This window comes from Canis aureus, chromosome 16, assembly GCF_053574225.1.
Source record: "Canis aureus isolate CA01 chromosome 16, VMU_Caureus_v.1.0, whole genome shotgun sequence".
NCBI lineage: Eukaryota > Metazoa > Chordata > Mammalia > Carnivora > Canidae > Canis > Canis aureus.
Genome location: NC_135626.1, coordinates 42,439,687 through 42,456,006, shown reverse-complemented (window position 1 = coordinate 42,456,006; position 16,320 = coordinate 42,439,687). Strand labels below are relative to the sequence as shown.

Below are 16,320 nucleotides of genomic sequence, written 5' to 3'. Positions count from 1 at the left end.
CTGCTCAAAGATTTTTAGTTTTAATTTCTGTCCTCACAGTTGTGAAATTATAGTTATATAGATGAGTTCATGCACTATCACACTCATGTACATCTTTGTGTGTCTGTCTTTTATTACGTTTAGGGTAGTTGTAAAAATTTCCCCCCTTTTGGGGCTTCTGGTTATTATGTTGTTTTTTTAAGGAAACATTATAAAAGAGATGGGGGATACGTTGTGATGTGTACCTGCCATCTTCACCAGACAATAGATTTTTTAAAGATTTGGGATCCTTGGGTGGCGCGGTGGTTTGGTGCCTGCCTTTGGCCCGGGGCGTGATCCTGGGGACCCGGGATCGAATCCCACGTCGGTCTTCCAGTGCATGGAGCCTGCTTCTCCCTCTGCCTGTGTCTCTGCCTCTCTCTCTCTCTCTGTGTGTGTGTGACTATCATAAATAAATTTAAAAAATTAAAAAAAAAAGATTTAAAGATTTATTTATTTATTTATTTATTTATTTATTTATTTATTTATTTATTATAGACACAGAGAGAGAGAGGCAGAGACACAGGAGGAGGGAGAAGCAGGCTTCATGCCGGGAGCCTGATGTGGAACTCGATCCTGGGACTCCAGGATCTGCTGAGCCACCCAGGGATCCCCCACCAGACAATATTTTATGGAAATCTCTCTATCCATAAACTTAGAAGGAGATTTTTTTACATAGATGTGTATATATACTAATATATAATATATACTAATATATATCACATATACTAATACTAATACATACATATTAGTATATGATATGTATTCCTTTGAAGTATTCCCTTATGCAAATATTCTATAATTTATAATTAATCCTCCAATTTGTCTTTTTTTTTTTTTTAAAGATTTTATTTATTTATTCATGAGAGACTCAGAGAGAGAGAGAGAAAGAGACAGAGGCAGAGGGAGAAGCAGGCTCCATGCACGGAGCCTGACGTGGGACTGGATCCCGGGTCCCCAGGATCTCGCCCTGGGCTGAAGGCGGCGCTAAACCGCTGAGCCACCTGGGCTGCCCCTCCAATTTGTCTTGATTGTAAAAGTAATATATGCTTTCTTTAAAGCATTTTTTTTTCCTAAAGATTTTATTTATTTATTCATGAGACACAGAAAGAGAGAGGCAGAAACATAGGCAGAGGGAGAAGCAAGCTCCCTGTGGGAAACCCGATGTGGGACTTGATCTTAGGACCCTGGGATCACAACCTGAGCCAAAGGCAGACACTCAACCACTGAGCCACCTAGCCACCTAGCCCCACTTTAAAGCATTTTAAACCACTACACAATGTACAAAGTAAAATGTAAGTTTCTTCCTCCTATTTTCTCCACCCTCTTCTAAGAGTATCTACTATTAATAGTTTGGTATATGACCTCCAGACTTACTAACTTTTGATACAAACAAAAATAAGCAATATGATTTTTAATTTTTTTTTACAAAAATGAGGTCATACACTTACACTGTTGGTGGGAATGTGAACTGGTGCAGCCACTCTGGAAAACTGTGTGGAGGTTCCTCAAAGAGTTAAAAAATAGATCTGCCCTAGGACCCAGCAATTGCACTGCTGGGGATTTACCCCAAAGATACAGATGCAGTGAAACGCCGGCACACCTGCACCCCGATGTTTCTAGCAGCAATGTCCACAATAGCCAAACTGTGGAAGGAGCCTCGGTGTCCATCGAAAGATGAATGGATAAAGAAGATGTGGTGTATGTATACAATGGAATATTACTCAGCCATTAGAAACGACAAATACCCACCATTTGCTTTGACGTGGTTGGAACTGGAGGGTATTATGCTGAGTGAAGTAAGTCAGTCAGAGAAGGACAAACATTATATGGTCTCATTCATTTGGGGAATATAAAAAATAGTGAAAGGGAATAAAGGGGAAAGGAGAAAAAATGAGTGGGAAATATCAGAAAGGGAGACAGAACATGAGAGACTCCTAACTCTGGGAAACAAACAAGGGATGGTAGAAAGGGGGTGGGGGGTGGGGGTGACAGGGTGATGGGCACTGAGGGGGGCACTTGATGGGATGAGCACTGGGTGTTTTTCTATATGTTGGCAAATTGAACACCAATAAAAAATAAATTTTAAAAAATGAGGTCATACTGCAGTGTAATATGATTCTGCAACACTTCCAACCAACAATATATTATGATGCATTATCAAAGTATGCTTTTTTTTTAGAGGAGGGGAGGGGCAGAGATAGAATCTTAAGCAGACTCCATACCAGTACAGAGGAGACCCAGGGCTCAATCTCACAACCCTGAGTTCATGACCTGAGCTGAAACCAGAGCCACCCAGGTGCTCTCAAAGTATGTAATTTTTACTAACTGTATAATATTTCAGTAGTATAGACCTATCTTCTATTGATTAACATTTAAGGATTTTCCCCTAATTTTTACCTATTATTTTTGTTTACTTATCTTATGAAGAGTAAGTTCATTTAATATTTTGATACGGGAGACAAAATGCCTTCCAGAAAAGTTATACTATTTTACACCTTTACTAAAGGTGCTGAGAGGATCTATTATCTGGGTATTCTATATATATTTTTCTTCATCAATTTGGTAAGCAATAAATACAATCTCCTTGTTGGTTTTACTTATATTTCTTTAATTGCTAATTGAGTTAAACATATTCTCATATGTCTATTGACTGTTAAGCTTTTCTTTTATAAATCATCCATTCTTATGCTCATGTTCAATAGAAGTAATTGACTTTTTCTTACTAACTTGTAAATGTTCTTTCTCCAATATGGAGAAATCCTTTATCTATCATAAGAGTTGCCAGTATTTTTCCAATTTATTTGTCTTACAACTTTGTTTAAGGTAATTTTTACCATACAGAATATATAGAAGTTGCTTCTGTTTGTGTTTTATGTGTGTAGTCAAATTTATCAATCTTTTCCTTTTTGGTTCCAGGGCTTCATTCATGTCAAACCTAAAAAAACAAAAATCCCTCATCACCCCAGGATTATACAAAGTACTACCATATTTTCTTTCTAGAACTCTTATCCTTCTACATTTAATTCTAAACTTAATTCTTTAATTAATTCTACACTTAATTCTTTAATCCATCTGGAATTCATTTTGGTGTAAACTGTGAGGTATAGGTCTAACTTTATTTTTTTCCCAAATAGCTAGCCACCTGTCCTAACCACCTTTATTGAAAAAGCCATCTTGCCCCCATTGATTTTAACTGTCTAATTTAGTGTATACTAATTTCCCAAATACACTTGAGTCTACTTTTGGACTCCATTGTGTCCCCTTGATGTCCCCTTGATCTATTCCTGTGCTGATAACATATTGTTTTAATTTCTGTAGCTTCAAGATATTTTTTAATATCTGGTAGGATTACTCCTTTAAAAATATTTTTATAAAAAAAATTAAAATATTTTTATTTCCAAAATATTTGAAGATTTATTTATTTGAGAGAGTAGGGGGAAAGGACAGAGGGAGAGAGATAATTTTTTTAAGATTTATTTATTTGAGAGAGAGAAAATGAGCCAGAGTTGTGGAGGAAGAGAGAGAGAGAATCTGAAGCAGACTCCATGATGAGTGTGAGACTGATGTGGGACTTAGTCTCACAAACCTGAGATCATGACCTGAGCTAAAATCAAGAGTCAGATGCTTAACAGACTGAGCCACCCTGGTGCCATTGCACACAAAATCTTAACACAAAAACCTGTACTTTTATTATAAAATCCCAGACTTCAGGTCTACCATGCATTAAGGAAGCTTAAAATTCAAGTCCAAGTTCAGAATTCTAGAGAAGCCTTTCCTGATTAAGATTATTCTCCGTCTTACCCCTGTATCCCCCATGCTTACTTCTGCATCCCCAGTAGCCCAAAACTCATCTTGGATTCTTTTAATCTGCTGAATTGCTTTGTGATGTTTCTCAAGCATCTGCAACTTGTGTTATGTCTCCTCAACAACTTTGTAAACCTGCTACTTTTTTTTCTCCAGTCCATCCTCATAACATCTGGCACTGGCTTTACAATCACAGGCTCATTAAATTATTGTTGACTGATTGTTATCAAAACTTCCATATTGGACTCAGTGGGGTGTCAGAGACTGCCTGGAGTGTGATTTAAATGGGAATTAAGAGAGAATTCAACATACAGCATTTTACTTTCAGATAATACACTATGACCTGCCATTTATTAAGGGCCTATTAATTGTCCTGTCATACACATCGCCTCATTGAAAATTTTTAGGACCATCTTCTGGGGTGGAGGTTTTCTGGTGACATTTACTGAGGTTAAGTAATTTGCCCAAAGTCTCTGGGCTTAATGTCAGATCCAAGCTTTGAACCCAGATTTGGGTTCTACACAGCACCTTCTACCATGCTTCATTGTCCCCATTTAGTCTCTCCATCAAAGGCTACCCATCATGTTATCCCAGTTCATGTTTTTACTTTTATTGTTATAGTCAGGTTTGCCTTGAGGGAATATCTAAGCCCTTCTGCTGAGGTATAAGATTAAATACTTAGGAAGAGGGACACCTGGGTGGTTCAGCAGTTGAGCACCTGCCTTTGGCTCCGGACGTGATCCTGGGGTCCCGGGATCGAGTTCCACATAGGCTCCCTGTGAGGAGCCTGCTTCTCCCTGTGCCTGTGTCTCTGCCTTCTCTCGGTCTCTCATGAATAAAAAAAAAATTTTTTTTTTAAATCAATACTCAGGTCAAAGAGTCATTGCTTGTCTCACAACCTTACATCATGTCCTGGCCAACCTATCAAGGATCAAATTCATTCCTTCCTTTTTTATATTCTGTATTCTGGATGGGGTCCCATGCTGACTAGTCCAGGTATTATAACTGTCACCTTGGCTAGAGCTGGAGCTGGTATGTGGGGTTGAAGCCAGGCACAGCAACCACCATAAGGATGAGAGATGTCATTTTCCTAAAGGGGAGAATCCCAGTGGGTGCCTGGAAGCTCCATCTCTTCCCAGTCTTCTCACATGTGAGGTCTCTCTCTTTTCTTCTAGAAAATGTGTGAAGCTCAGGGATATCAGAGAGTACTTTGTGAAATCAGAAACATACAGATTGGGGATCCCTGGGTGGCTTAGCAGTTTAGCACCTGCCTTCAGCCCAGGGCATGATCCTGGAGTCCTGGGATCAAGTCCCACATCGGGCTCCCTGTAGGAGCCTGCTCTCCCTCTGCCTGTATCTCTGCCTCTCTCTCTCTCTCTCTCTCTCTCTCTCTCTCTCTGTCTCTCATGAATAATAAAATCTTAAAAGAGTAAAAGAAACATATGGATTGGCTTTACCTCAGTGGAGACTCACATTTTAAATTAGAATGGAAAGTATATGGGACAAAGACTAGGTGGGCTTTTAAAAAGTATGGCATGGCGGGGTAGGGAGATTTCAGCAGATTCTAATCAGTTGGGCACACCAGCCCAATCTGCCTCTCACGGCTCCAGAAAGCCAGCCACTTCTGGGATGGTGTAGTCCTGGATCTGTGTTCTTGCAAGACAGAGGCCGCACATATGGAAATGGAAGGTGTGCATTTGAGCTGTAGCCAGGCCACTTAGCAGCTCCTACAACCTTTCTGACTGGACAAAACACTTGTTTCTAGTAACTTTCTTCATCTAGTTTTTATTTTTTTTAATTTATTTATGATAGGCACGCAGTGAGAGAGAGAGAGAGAGAGAGAGAGAGGCAGAGACACAGGCAGAGGGAGAAGCAGGCTCCATGCACCGGGAGCCCGACGTGGGATTCGATCCCGGGTCTCCAGGATCGCGTCCTGGGCCAAAGGCAGGTGCCAAACCGCTGCGCCACCCAGGGATCCCTCATCTAGTTTTTAAAAAGTTGGGGCTTATTTAATGATAGCATCTTTGCTACCTGCTTATATGGCTTTGTGACATCATGGTTCTAATTTGCTAGAAACTACTAAGCCGTTATCATCATTTAGATGCTTAATAAAGACTTTAGAGAGATAATAAGTGATGATAATGAACAACTTAGGTCAAGTGGACTGACAATTTTTAAAATTGCTGTAAGACTTCTTCAAAAGAGGGATCCCTGGGTGGTGCATCGGTTTGGCACCTGCCTTTGGCCCAGGGCGCGATCCTGGAGATCCAGGATCGAATCCCACGTCGGGCTCCCGGTGCATGGAGCCTGCTTCTCCCTCTGCCTGTGTCTCTGCCTCTCTCTCTCTCTCTCTCTGTGACTATCATAAAAAAAAAAAAAAAGACTTCTTCAAAAGGATGTTAGAGAAGAACTACCATCAATAACTATTTTTATTGGGCAGCCCGGGTGGTGCAGCGGTTTAGCGCCGCCTGCAGCCCGGGGCGTGATCGAGTCCCATGTCGGGCTCCCTGTGTGGAGCCTGCTTCTCCCTCTGCCTGTGTCTCTGCCTCTCTCTATATATGTCTTTCATGCATAAATAAATAAAATATTTTAAAAATAAAAATAACTATTTTTATCAAATGACCCTTTCTCAGCCTGGATTCCTAGGTGATACAGTCATTCATTTAATAATAGCAGGACCCAGTTCTCCATGCTGAGTTTGAGTGTGCTCTAGGGGGTGAGTGTATGTGTGGAGCACTGGGAATAATGATGAGCTAAAAGCCCTTCATGCTGGAAGGAAGCTTAGGAATCATGAATTTGAATTTCCTCATTTTCCAAATAAGCAGAATGAGGGCCAGAGAGGCGAGGTAATTTGCCTGAGGCCACTCAACTAATGGCCTAGCTGGGGTTCAACATTAGCTTTTGGTTGTTGCACTCTAGCAACATGATAAAAAAATAAATGAAAATAAACTAATTGAAGAATGCTTTGGAACCATTATCAAATAGGTCACATTGCACCTATTTTAATTCTGTTCTCAGGGAATGCAGAGTGGCTGAGGCCTGATTGGCAAGTTAGGGAAGAACTGGCTCCCACAAAATCCTCATCATCCCTCTTTAAAACTTCCATTTGTCTTGCTTGCATGGAGGTGTTTCTCAGATCTCAAGCTTTTGATCACAAGGGGGTGGAACTGGTTATCTGCAGTGAGCCACCAGCCTGGGTAGCTCCAAATGTCTCTTCCCCATCCTCTCACCCTGGAAGATATGCAGGCTGATTTCATTCCCAGAGGAATGACTAGCAGATCCTTGGGCTCAGACAAGCATAGGGATAAGTACTAAGGATATGTTCATGGTTATTTCCGGGCAGCCTCAAAAACATCCCTGGCCAGGCAAAAGATAGGATGATAATGGAAAAATCATTGTCAAGTTATAAGAAACTCACACCCTAAAATGGGTCTGTTCCTAATTGGGAAATCGAGACCCCTTGCCCCTCTTGACTTAGAATGGTTTTAGCTGCATTCTTGCTGCTCTTTTCTTTTGGAGTGACCTCTTGACTGTTGAGGTACAACTCTCTGCCTGGTGGTGCCTTACCTGTTACTGTCCAGTTTCCCAGCCTGAACTACTACTCCCTGACACTTGATTCCTCAGACTATACTTGGTTGATCTACCCATACTCTGCTACCTGCTTTTTTCTTTCTGCCCTAGAACCCCCTGGATTTGACCTCTTTGATTGTTTAACCCATGGCTCATTCTTGCTGGCTCCTTCCATCCTTAACTCTCTACTCAGGATATGATTTTTTTTTGTCCCCACAACTCAGCTGCCTTCTGTGCCTGACCCTAACTCTGACCCCTTCTACCCTGAAGCCTTGATACCACTCCATTTCTGGGGTGACTCTTTCCCTCCCACAACCTCATCTTACATTCCCATGTCTAAGTCCCAAACTGACAATAATGTGAGATAACTATTAACCAGATACCCTGCCTTCATTGTCATTCCCCAGGGTCTTGTGGTGTTCTTACTGGGCTGCGACTACCGGACACTGCACATTGCTCATGGCCTGTGTCCCCTCCACAATAGCAAATCATCAGAGAGTTTCAGGCCAGTTATCTTGAGTGCAACAAAGCTCCTCAGTCCTCCCAACACTCCTGGATTCAGTGCATGGTGTGGGGGAACACAGAACCTCATATTGCTGACTTCAGTTCCTTCATGTGGATTTTGTGGCCAGAGCTCTGGGTTTGAATTTTGATTCACCCATTTATGAAGAGTGACCATAAGTGAGTTACTTCTTTGATTCTCAATATCCCTCACGTATAAAATGGGGAGAGAGATAAGCACTCACAAGTGGTGGTGAGGATCCAGGATGGTTCTTCTCCCCAGCCATCCACAACGGCAGCAAGAAAAGCAAAGGCATAATAAGCCATGCTGTACATTTAGAACAATTATTTAACACCCCCCCCCCACCATGACCCTCCTTGCTTTGCAGAAGCAGATGACTGTGAGAGGGCACCAGCTAGAGTTTATTGGAAAAACCTGAGGTAGAAGGACAAGAACTTGGAGCACCTGGGGGGCTCAGTGGTTGAGCATCTGCCTTTGGTTCAGGTTGTGATCCTGGGGTCCTGGGATCAAGTTCTGCATGGGACTCCCTGCAGGGAGCCTGCTTCTCCCTCTGCTATGCTTCTGCCTCTCTGTGTCTCTCATGAATAAAGAGATGAAATCTTAAAAAAAAAAAAAAAAAAAAAAAAAAAGGACAAGAACCTGAACTGGAGACATGGCAGTAAGGTAAGCATGAAGAGAAAGCAAGAGACAGATTGGAGATATTTTTAGGAGATAGAGCAATAGGACTTGGTGACTATGTGGATATAGGGAATAGAGAGAAGGATCAGTTAATGCCAAGGCCATTGCCAGAACTAACTAGGCCCCCTGAGCACCTGCAACTAACTGGTCTAAAATCTAATGCTTTTCCTCCCCAAGCCACTTCTCTCCTCTGGTTCTCCACATTCAATTCAGTAGATCTAACAACACTCTCTTCACTCTCCACATTCGAAATTTTTTAAGTTCTTTGACTCCACCCACAAGGTCTTCCTTCGAGCCAGTATGCCATAAATTCTGCTGATATTTCCTCTTTAATGTTTCTTCAAACCCACCCCACCCTTTTATTCCTAGTGCCCCCCATGCTGAATTGGGGTCCCAGGCTCCTAGCCAGGACTTGCCTTTGTTCTACCTTCAGTCTCCCTGTTTCAGTCCATGCCACATTCAGCTGCCACATAAACTTTCCAAACCACCACATTAAACATGCTCTCTTTCTGAAAAAAAAAAAAAAAAAAAAAGAAAGAAAGAAAGAAGAAAGAAAGAAAGAAAGAAAGAAAGAAAGAAAGAAGAAAGGAAGGAAGGAAGGAAGGAAGGAAGGAAGGAAGGAAGGAAGGAAGGAAGGAAGGAAGAAAGAAGAAAAAGAAAGAAGAAAGAAAGAAAAGAAAAGAAAGAAATGCTCATGACTTCTATTGGGTGGGAAATCCACTGTTACCATACTGTGATGTTAGCCTCCATGTTCACGATCAGGTGAGCTATCCCTAAGGTCGCAGTATAGAAAGAATCTTGCTTAATGTTCAAATCACATGGTTTATGAAGTCAAATTAAAACCCATAGCAAGGGTTTTGGGTGGCGCAGCGGTTTGGCACCTGCCTTTGGCCCAGGGCGCGATCCTGGAGACCTGGGATGGAATCCCACGTCGGGCTCCCGGTGCATGGAGCCTGCTTCTCCCTCTGCCTGTGTCTCTGCCCCTCTCTCTCTCTCTCTCTCTCTCTGACTATCCTAAATTTAAGAAAAAAATTAAAAAAAAAAAAAACCCATAGCAAGAAGCAAGGGGAGAGGGAGGGGTCTTCTTTATCAACTCAGAGTAGGGTACAACAGGGTGGAAGGAGCACACTACCTAATCGGGGGTTTACAATGTAAATGTATTCTGTATTTCTCCCTGCTGCATCAGCTTTCTCCGCTCAAATTACAAAGGACCAGAGTTGCCGTTCAAGCAAGGGTACCCACAGATGGCAAGGTGCACTGGGCCGACGACAGGCACGTGAACAAGTACTCAGGGCCGTAGCTGTAACTCACTAATTAGCCTCCTGAGCAGCCATGAGTATATTTGTGTATCTTGGGCAGAGTACACAGGGAACATTGGTGTGTCGCCAAAGGTCATACGGCATGACAAAGATGTCACCAAAGTATCATATTAAAACATCATGGTCGTTGAGTCCCCAGGTACATTTAGTCTATGCTGAATATTAGTGCCTTTGGTATATTTAGCACCTTGAGTGTCTTATGCATGTTTAGGATATCATAAATATTTAATACCTTTTATACATTTGGCATGCCATGACTACTTAGTATGCAGGTGCCTTGTGAATATTAGGTATCCCTTAGTCCTATCCACACATGCTCTACTTGCTATTTAACACATTCTATGACCTCTATATCTAACATTTTGCTTACTAGCTCGTCACCTATAATTAAAACATCTTAGGGGCGCCTGGGTGGCTCAGTTGGTTGAGTGTCTGCCTTCAGATCAGGTCATGATCCCGGGGTACCCAGGTCCTGGGATCAAGCCTGGTGTTGGGCTCCCTGCTCAGCAGAGAATATGCTTCTTCCTCTGCCCCTCCCCCTGCTCGTGCTCTTTCACCCGTGTGCTTTCTCTCCCCCAAATAAATGAAATCTTAAAAAAAAAAAAAAAAATCTTTAAATGTTTTACTTGTATTTTATAAACTACCAACTTTAAAAAAAAAAAAAAATCATTCTTGGGCGTGATCCTGGAGACCCGGGATCGAGTCCCACGTCGGGCTCCCTGCATGGAGCCTGCTTCTCCCTCTGCCTGTGTCTCTGCCTCTCTCTCTGTGTGTCACTATGAATAAATAAATAAAATCTTTAAAAAAAAAATCATTCTTCAGGGCAACCCCAGTGGCACGGCGGTTTAGCGCTGCCTGCAGCCCAGGGTGTGACCCTGGAGACTTGGGATTGAGTCCCATGTCAGACACCCTGCATGGAGCCTGCTTCTCCCTCTGCCTGTGTCTCTGCCTCTCTCTGTGTGTCTCTCGTGAATAAATAAATTTTTTTTTAAAAAAATCTAAAAATTAGGGATCCCTGGGTGGCGCAGCGGTTTAGCGCCTGCCTTTGGCCCAGGGCGCCATCCTGGAGACTCGGGATCGGATCCCACATCGGGCTCCCGGTGCATGGAGCCTGCTTCTCCCTCTGCCTGTGTCTCTGCCTCTCTCTCTCTCTCTCTCTCTGTGACTATCATAAATAAAGTTTTAAAAAAATCTAAAAATCATTCTTCAGGTTTTTTTTAAGATTATTTATTTATTCATGAGAGACACAGAGAGAGAGGCAGAAACATACGCAGAGGGAGAAGCAGGCTCCTCACAGGGAGCCGGCGGTGGGACTCAATCCCTAGACCAGGATCATGCCCTGAGCAGACGGCAGACACTCAACCCTGAGCCACTCAGGTGTCCCAACAAACTACCAACTTATTTCTGTTTTATAAAAGGATTGAATATTTTCAATTTTTTTCCATTTTTTAAACATTTAGAAATTATACCAAGTTGTTAGCACTGGTTATGGTGAAGTTTTACAAAGTTTGCTCATGTCTTAGGGAAATGTTTCCCAACATTAAAATTTCTTATAGCCATTTTCAGGGACCTTAAGGACTTCAATGTCTTTAAGGTTTGTGGCATGGCATTACTATTGCCAGCGATTTTTAAATTTCCACAGAAACACATTCAGGTAAGCAGATTCATTGGCTGGCTTAGAGTTGAATATTTTCAAATCATATTCCCACCTTCCCTGTGCCCACAGTCCTGTAAACTCCTGGCCCACTCCCTGCTGTCCCAAATCTACGCCTCCTCCAGACTTCCCTACCTCTAGAATTACATCTTCAGACCTCAGAGTGAACTTTGCAAAAACCCTCCTTACCCTCCTCATATCCACTTCATTCTCAGTACCTCACCTCAAGACACACTTCCATCCCCATCCAAGCCACCGCCAGCCTTCCAAGGTGACTGCAGTTCGCTGCTGCTTCCGCTCTTGGCCTCTTCTATCCTCTTCCACACAGCATCCCAGAATGATTTTTCTCAGACATCAGTTGGATTATGTCACTCTCCTGCTTAAAACCCATCACTGGTTTCTCAGTGCACTGAGGATCCAGTCCAAAGTTCCTAATGTGGTGTATGTGGATCTGTGTTATATGGCCTGTGCCACACCCCCCAGCCTCCCCTCAGCACCCTCCTGCCTTTACAACACTCCTCCAAACAGTCTCTAGTTTCTTCCTGTGGGCCTTTGCATTTTCTATTTCTTTTACCTGGAATGCTCCTCTGACTTGGGACTCCATCTCCCTCACCACCCCCAGCCAATTCTACTCATTCTTCAAGCTTCCACCTAAATGTGACTTCCTCAGAGAGGCTTGTGCTGACTCCCCAGCCTACCAAGGACCTGTATTATTCTCTCATAGTACGCTCTCATTTTGTGTCCCTCATAGCACTTATTTGGCTGTAGATCTTTTTAAAATCTGCCAGCCTTCCATGCTAGCCTTGTTAGGGCAGGGATCTGTTTTGTTCATGGTGGCCCAGACAGCACTTAGCACAATGCCTAGCACATAGCAAACACTCACTAAATAGTAGTTGAATGAACGAATGAGTGTAACACATAGATTTCCTTAGCCTCATATTGCTGACTTTAGTTCCTTCATGTGGATTTTGTGGCCAGAGCTCTGGGTTTGAATTTTGATTCACCCATTTGTGAAGAGTGATCATAAGTGAGTTACTTAACTTCTTTGACTCTCAATATCCCTCATGTATAAAACGGGGAGAGAGATAAGCACTCACAAGTGGTGGTGAGGATCCAGGAAGGTTAGGTCTGGGAAAGCCCAAGGCAAAGTGCACGATCTGGCACAGGCACTCAGTAAGCACTAGTTCTGCTCACTGCTTTCTCATCCTGTAGGTTTACTCTGTTTTCCACCTGGGACACACCTCCTTCTTCTCAACTGAATTAGGTCCCCTAAGGTCTCACTCATATGTCTTCAGGGAGCCTCCTTCAGCAGCTCAGCCCTTGGTGGGGTGCTCATTCCTCAAACTGTTCAGCTACTCATTTCCAGTCCTTGGAATGTAAAATGGTGACTTTCATTTGGTTTTGTCTTTAAACCTTTTATGTGTCCTGTCTGTTCAACTAGACTTCAAGCCTGCCCGTTGGCCGCAGTATTCTCATCTCGGGCTTCTTCTTTAAAAAAAAAAAAAAAAAAGATTGTATTTCTTTATTCATGAGAGATACAGAGAGAGGCAGAAACATAGGGATAGGGAGAAACAGACTCCCTGCTGGGAACCCTATGTGGGACTCGATCCCAGGACCCCAGGATCACAACCTGAGCCAAAGGCAGATGCGCAACCACTGAACCACCCAGGCGCCCCATCATCTTGTGCTTCTTGTCTCCTTCATAGTACCTGGCTCAGTGCCATATACAGAGATGCTCCATTCAACATTTGTGAGTGCCCTCAGGATACCAGGCACCGTGATGGCTCTCACATCCATTGTTGCCTAACTTCATCTTCCATGAGAGTGCCATCAGGGATTACTATGCCTGTTGTGAAAACAGAAGCTCAGAAGTTATAGAAAACTGCCCAGGGGCCCCCGATTAGCAAAGAGCAGTCTTTTACCTCCATGCATTTGATCACCTGGCACATCATAGATGATCAAAACATTCTTTTTTTAAAAAAAAAAAAACATTCTTATTAGTGCTCTTTCCACTATACCATCTTGCCCGTCTCAGGAAATAACTGTTCAACAGTGAGGATGGTCATTATCATCATGATCTCAGTTCCTCCCTACCAAGAACTTGGCTGAAAATCCCCTGAAAATCCCCTGGCCTGAATCTCACCCCTAAGTTCTTCAGTGTCCCAGATCCCCAATTCCCACTCGGTTTCCTGGTCATGCCACATCTCTTTGCCAAATTCTCCTAGACTCTGACACAGCATGCCTCTCATCTCCCCACAAGCCTAGTCTCCATATCTTCCCCCATGACAGCTTCTCTTCCTCGTGCCCCCCGCTTCTCCCACCTTCTTCCATCCCCCATCCAGTCCAGTTTTTCTTCAGGTTGCGGGGAGTAAGAAATACACTCCCACCTGGGAATGCCCTCTGAACTAGAGTGCTAACGTCCAGGAAATGCCTAAGGTTCTTTGGAAGGAGAATTATTAGTACTCATTAGTTGGGTGGCTTGGGCAAGTCACATCCCCTTTCCATGCTTCAATTTCTTCACCTATAAAATGGTAAGACTCGCTCATATGTGTCAAGGTCCTACATAAGGTACATAAGCATTGTAGATCTTATAAGGAATCAATAATAGCAGATGCTTACTCAGCACTTCATGTGTGCCAGACACTATACCAAATGCTTTATTTGTTTGTATTTATTCCCTTAATCCTCACAACAACGTATGAAAATGTCATTATTAGCCCTATTTCATAGATGAAAAATGAAAGTCTCCAAATTAATTTACCCTAGATCATCCCAGCCCATGAGTGGTAAAACTAGGCTTCCAAGTCCAGCAGTTCTGGCTGCAGAATCTTTGTCTTAACCACTGCCCTATACTACCTCTTATTTCCTCATAAAATGAGAGGGGCTAGTTAAAAATAATCCCCTAGATTTTATAGCTTTTTTCCGATTCTAAAGCACTGTTTACACTCTGTGCCCTATTGGATCCTCAAAACAACCCTAGAGGTAAATATTATTAGAGCAATTTATGGGGTAAGAGCTGAGACTTATTAAGAGGGTCATGAGTCCAAGAGCACACAGCCAGGGAGGGCAGGGTCGGGACTCGAACCCAGGACTGTTCATTCCCAGCGCCCAGCTTGCTACACCTCTGATGCCACAGAGCACATCCTGTCCTGTCTGAATCTCCTCCAGCTCCAATATTGCATGCCATCCTTTCCACTTTCTTTGCTTATTTTTTTTCCACTTTCTTTGTTTAAAGAGACCCCAGTGCTCCCTCAAAGAATCCCCTGCTCTGTCACCCCCACACCCACATTGCGCTGAGAGTGCTCACAAGCAGCAGCAGGGGGTGCTGTAGACCAGCACACAGGGACAGGACTGCTCAGGGAGCCCCTGTTGGAGGAAACAACCATAAGCCTCCTTGACCAGTTCTCTCCTTTTTAATTTGCTTGTACTAAAAATGTTTTTGGTAAGTACTACTTGTACCTAACACAAAATTTTAAAGGTACAAATGAGTATACAATGTTCCCGCTCCGCAGTTAACCCAGTTCATCATCCTGGGGGGCAAACCCAAGTTTTCTAGTGTTTCTTTCTAGACATAGTCTATGCTTTTATAAGCAAATATGTATTTTTCTTCCTATACTCACGACAGCATACAAACATGCATATGTTGTTTTTTATTGTTCATACAAATCGTGCGTACTATACACGCAATTTTTCCTGTAGTTTTTTTGGACAATTGATCTTACAGATCAGTCCATGGCATAATTCATAATACCTGTGTTTAATTGAGGATAAGCCATAATCAATTTTACCAGCCCCGATTATTTTATTTTCTAGTCGTACCTTACAAGCAAAGCTGCAAATAAATACACTGTATATAGGTCACTTTGCACATGTGCATATCTGCTTGATAAATTCCCAGAAGTGAGATTGCTTGCCTGCAAATTACACACATTTGTAATGTTGATCCATACTACTAAATTGCCTTGCACTGAAGCTATCCACTTATGGCTGCATCAGCAGGGCATTGGAGGGGATGTTTCCTACACCCTCACTGACACAGAATCTTACCAAGCCTCCTGATCTTTGCCTATCCAATAGGTGAAAGGTGGTTTCTTGCTGCCATTTTAGTTGCATTTCTCCTAAAATGAGTGCCCCCTGACCTCTGGGGCTGATTCATGCAATCTGTAAAATAATTAGCAGAGGCCTCCTCTGTGCCAGGCACCACCTTGGGGCATCCTCCCCAGCTGTCCCTGGTCTGACTTTCCTCTCTCTTCCTGCCTGCCCTTTGCTGGCCTGCCTTATGACATCTCCCAAAAAGCCATTTTCCTTGCTTGGCCATCCTCATCAGGTCAAGCAGGGGCGACCTCACTTGACCTCTTCTTTAGAGGCTTAAGAGTGAGGAGAATGTGGTTTCTTGCCTTTTCTCTGTTCTCAAGACTAATTCCTGTAACCCAATTAAGCAAAGCTGAGAGGTGGGGACATGTGTCTTCAGGTCAGAATTAACACTGGGTCCTTGGGCTTCTCAAACCACTCAGTCCAGTGGGTTAGTCCCTGCTTGGGTTTTCCCATCCCTCCCCCTCTAAGTGTTAGGAGGGTGAACAGAGAACCTGGACATTTGTCTGTGTTCAGTGGGGTCATTTGCCCTATGATTGGCTTGGCGAAACTTCTTCAGATTAGATGCCAGCTAAACACAAATACATCTATGAGCAGCACTATTTAGACTAAATCAGGGAAGAAAAAATGTGAGGGTCAGTGTTCTTTTCTACATGGGA

General features: G+C 43.0%; 1 non-coding gene across 1 annotated transcript; it reads right to left on the bottom strand.

Annotated features, from left to right (window-relative positions):
- Nucleotides 1–11,463: 11,463 nt before the first annotated feature.
- LOC144287326 (small nucleolar RNA SNORA33) lies at nt 11,464–11,593 on the bottom strand. The gene has a single exon (XR_013355163.1). It is a non-coding gene; the product is annotated as a small nucleolar RNA SNORA33 (small nucleolar RNA).
- Between the last annotated feature and the right edge of the window lie 4,727 nt (nt 11,594–16,320).